We start from the raw sequence: 5280 nt of genomic DNA, 5'->3' as shown, positions 1-5280 counted from the left end.
TTTCTCTGCCGCCGCCTCCATCCCATTCAGCATCTTTTCATGTGCTTCTTGGCCATGTGTATATCTTCTTTGTAGAATATCTATTCATATTCATTGTCCCTTTTAAGCTTGGGTTGTCTTTTTATTGTTGAGTTGTAAATGTTCTTTATATTTTCTGGATACTGGACCCTTAATAAGTGTATTATTTGTAAATATTTTCTCCCAATTGGTGGGTCATCTTTTCATTTTCCTAATAGTGTCATTTCAAGAAAAAAAAATTTAATTTTGTTGGAGGGGTGTGTGTGTGTGTGTGTGTGTGTGTGTGTGTGTGTGTATTTGGTGTCATAGCTGAGAAATTATTGTCAAATCCAGGATCATGAAAGATTTATGGCTATATTTTCTTTTAAGAGTTATAGTTTTAGGCCGAGGCGGGTGGATCACAAGGTCAGGAGATTGAGACCATCCTGGCCAACATAGTGAAACCCTGTCTACACTAAAATACAAAAATTAGCTGGGCATGGTGGCACACATCTGTAGTCCCAGCTACTTGGGAGGCTGAGGCAGGAGAATTGCTTGAACCTAGGAGGCGGAGGTTGCAGTGAGCCAAGATCGCACCATTGCACTCCAGCCTGGCACCTGGTGACACAGCAAGACTCTGTCTGAAAAAAAAAAAAAAAAGTCATAGTTTTGGCTGGGCAGAGTGGCTCACACCTATAATCCCAGCACTTTGAGAGGCCAAGGCAGGTGGATCACTTGAGGCCAGGAGTTTGAGACCAGCCTGGCCAAAATAGCAAAACCCCGTCTCTACTAAAACTACAAAAATTAGGCTGGGCATGGTAGCTCATGCCTGTAATCCCAGCACTCTGGGAAGCCAAAATGAAAAGATAACTTGAGGCCAGGAGTCCAAGACCAGCCTGGCTAACATGGTAAAACCCTGTCTCTACTAAAAATACAAAAATTAGCTGGGTGTGATAGCACATGCCTGTAATTCCAACTACTTGGGAGGCTGAGGAGGGAGAATTGCTTGAACCCAGGAGACAGAGGTTTCAGTAAGCCGAGATCATGCCACTACACTTCAGCCTGAGTGACAGACGAGACTCTGTCAAAAACAAAAACAAAAACAAAAACAAAAAAATAGCTGAGCATGGTGGTACACACCTGAAGTCCCATTTACTTGGAAGGCTGAGGCAGGAGAATTGCTTGAACCTAGAAGGTGGAGGTTCCAGTGAGCCGAGATTGCACCATTGTGCTCCAGCCGGAGTGACAGAGCAAGAGTCAGTCTAAAAAACAAAAAAACTTATAGTTTTAGCACTTACATTTATGCCTTTGACCTCTTTTGGCAAATTTTTTATATGATATGAGGTAGGAGTCCACATTCATTATTTTTCATGTAAATATCCAGTTGTCCTTAGCACCTCTGTGGAACTGTCTTGGCACTCTTGCCAAGAATAAATTGACCATAAATTTATGGGTTTCTTTTTGGGCACCTAATTCTATTTCAGTGGTCTGTATGTCTTCCTTATGCCAGCACCACACTGATTTGCTTAATGTAGCTTTGTAGTAAGTTTTGAAATGGGAAATTGTGAAAAAGTCTAACTTTTTTCATTTTTTTTCAAGACCATTCTGACTATTTTGGGTCCCTTGTTTTTCCATATGTATTTTAAGATCAGCTTTTCCAGCTGGGCATGGTGGCTCACGCCTGTAATCCCAGCACTTTGGGAGGCCAAGGTGGGTGGATCACTTGAGGTCTGGAGTTCGAGACCAGCCTGACCAACATGGAGAAACCCCATCTCTATTAAAAATACAAAATTAGCTGGGCATGGTGGTGCATGCCTGTAATCCCAGCCTGGGAGGCTGGGGCAGGAGAATTGCTTGAACATGGGAGGTAGAAGTTGCAGTGAGGTGAGAGTGCGCCATTGCACTCCACCCTGGGCAACAAGAGCAAAACTCTGTCTCAAAAAGAAAAAGATCAGCTTTCCATAAACATGGAATATTTTTTCATTTATTTAAGGAATATTTTTTCATTTATTTAAGTCTTCTTTAATTTATTTTTCTTTTTTTTAGAAACAGGGTCTCACTCTATTGCCCAGGCTGGAGCACAGTGGCCCAATCACAGTTCAGTGTAATCTTGAATTCCCGAACTCAAGCAATCCTCCTGCCTCAGCTTCCCAAGTAGGTAGTACTACAGATGCATGCCTCCATGCTCAGCTAATACTTAATTTTAATTTTTTGTGTAGAATTGAGGTCTTGCTGTATTACCTAGGCTGGTCTCAAACTCCTGACCTCAAGCACTTTTACTGCTTTGGACGTCCAAAGCACTGAGATTACAGGCATGTGCCACTGCACCCAGCCTCTTTAAATTGTTTTAAGATTGTTTTGTAGTTTTCAGTGTATATGGTCTTACATTTCTTTTGTTAAATTAATTACTAATATTTTATTCTTTTTATGCATTGTAAATGAAACTGTTTCTGTATTTCATTTTTTGATTATTTTTAGGGAGTGTATCAGTCTGTGTCCTGCAAGCTTGCAGAACTCATTTATTAGCTCTAGAGTTTTTTTGGTGTTTTTTTTTTGGTATGTGTGTGTGGATTCCTTGGGATTTTCTCCATACAAGACTATGAATCTGGAAAGACGTGGTTTTTAAAATTTATTTATTTATTTATTTAAATAAATAAATAATTTAAAATTTATTATCGTTTTTTTGAGACAGAGACTCACTGTCGTCCAGGCTGGAGTGCAGTGGCACAGTCACGGCTCACGGCAATCTCCGCCTCCCAGGCTCAAGCAATTCGATTCCCCTGCCTCAGCCTCCAGAGTAGCTGAGATTACAGGCGTGAACCACCATGCCTGAGTAATTTTTCATTTTTAGTAGATATGGAGTTTTGCCATGTTGCCTAGGCTGGTCTCAAACTCCCAGGTTCAGCCTATCTACTCGCCTTGACCTCCCAAAGTGCTGGGATTACAGGTGTGAGCCACCACACCCGACCATTGTTGAGTGTTTTTAATTATAAAAATGTGTTGGATTTCTCGTTCAATGCTTTTTTTTTTTTTTTGCACCTTATTGAGTTGATCATGTGATTTTATCCTTTATAAAATTTGTTATTCTTAGACTTACTGTATTAGTTGGTGTACAGAGAGAGGAGATATTCGATAATGTGTCCTCAGTTGATAGAAGGAGAAACAAAGTCATTAAATGTTATCTCTTATAATATGATTAATATTTGAGAAACTCATACAATATGAAAAGCTATTCTATTCAGACGTGCATAATAATGTAGCCTATTTCTATTCTGGATTGGTTAGTGTATATCAGGTCATCTCATAGTTTGGGGTTCTTCTGGGTCTTGCTTTTCTCAAAACACTTTTTTTTCTTTTGCTCTATTTATACCAAATCACTTTGTTTTTTGAGTTGGAATCTCACTCTGTCGCCCAGGCTGGAGTGCAGTGGTGCAATCTCAGCTCACTGCAACCTCCACCTCCCAGGTTCAAGCGATTCTCCTACCTGAGCCTCCCAAGTAGCTGGAATTACAGGTGCGTACCACCAAACCCGGCTAATTTTTGTATTTTTAGTAGAGATGGGGCTTCACCATGTTGGTTAGGCTGGTCTCAAACTCCTGACCTCAGGCAATCCACCCACCTCAGCCTCCCAAAGTGCTGGGATTATAGGTGTGAGCTACTGCCCCAGCCCACTTTTTAAAAGAAATTATATAGGAGACTAAAATTTAATAAAGAAACAAATCTTTACTCAGAGATATTAGTTAAACTTAAAGGGCTGAAACCAGGAGAATGGGGCTTGCTTTTCTTCTGGTTGTGCAGAGTGTCTAAATAAAGAGAACTGACAAAGGTGAAATGAAAGACTAATTAAAAGCAATTTATCATTCAAATATCTTCTCAGTGTTAAGCAAGCACATGAAGTAGGCTATAGCTTGACCCTTAACAGCTCATCAGGTAAACTCTTCAACACAGTTTTGAACACAACATAGTACATTACAGACTTTATGTTTTTGTTCTCAGAGCTAAAGAGAAACAATGGCTATATGGCATACTATGAGGATTAATTTTATATGTCTACTTGATTGGGCCGTAGGGTGCCCAATATATGGTCAAACATTATTCTATGTGAGAGTGTTTTGGATAATTTTAACATTTAAATTGGTATACTAAGTAAAGCAGATTATATTCCCTATTGTAGGTAGGCCTCATCCATTGAGTTAAACGCCTGAATAGAACAAAAAGATAGACCCTCTCCCATGTAAGAGAGAATTCTTCCTGCCTGATGGCCTTCAAAATGGGACATCAGCTGTTTTTCCTGCCTTTTCATTCAAACCATTGGCTCTTTCTGAGTCTCGAGCCTGCTGGCCTTTGGACTGGAGCTACACTATCTGCTCTCTTGATTTTCAGGCCTTCAAACCTGGACTGGAACTACATTACTGGCTCCCCTGGGTCTCTCAGATCCCAGCAGATCTTGGGAATTGCCAGCCTCCATAACTGCTGAGGCAGTTCCCTTTTTTTGAGATGGGATCTTGCTGTCACCCAGGCTGGAGTGCAGTGATACAATCATGGCTTACTGCAACTTCAAACACCTGGGCATAAGTGATGCTCCTGCATCAGCCTCCTGAGTAGCAGGGACCACAGGCACGTGCCACCATGCCCAGATAATTTTTAAAGATATTTTGTAGATACAAGGCCTCACTTTGTTGCCCAGGCTGGTCTTGAACTACTGGGCTTAAGTGATCCTTCCACCTTGCCTCCCAAGGTTCTGGGATAACAGGCATGAGCCATGGAACCCAGCCAAAAGTCAGAAGATAACTGAATGACATCTTCAAGTGCTGAAAGAAAAATTACTGACAACCTAGAATCTATACTCAGTGTAATTATCCTTCACAATTGACAATGAAATAAACATGGTTTCAGAAGAAAAAAAAAGAAAACATTTATTGTCAGAAGAACTACGCCATTAAGAAACACACCAGACAATTTTTTAGGATGAAGGAAAATAATCCTTGGTGGCTACAGAGAACTGTAGGGTAGATTAAAAAGTAAAGGAAAGGTAAATGTGTGGATAAATATAAATTAATACTGACAGTTAAGAAAAAAAAATCCTGGCCAGGCGCGGTGGCTCAAGCCTGTAATCCCAGCACTTTGGGAGGCCGAGGCGGGTGGATCATGAGGTCAAGAGATCGAGGCCATCCTGGTCAACATGGTGAAACCCCGTCTCTACTAAAAATACAAAACATTAGCTGGGCATGGTGGCTCGTGCCTGTAATCCCAGCTACTCAGGAGGCTGAGGCAGGAGAATTG

Source organism: Cebus imitator, unplaced genomic scaffold (genome assembly GCF_001604975.1).
Source record: "Cebus imitator isolate Cc_AM_T3 unplaced genomic scaffold, Cebus_imitator-1.0 Scaffold83, whole genome shotgun sequence".
Taxonomy (NCBI): domain Eukaryota; kingdom Metazoa; phylum Chordata; class Mammalia; order Primates; family Cebidae; genus Cebus; species Cebus imitator.
Note: the sequence above shows the minus strand (reverse complement) of the source record.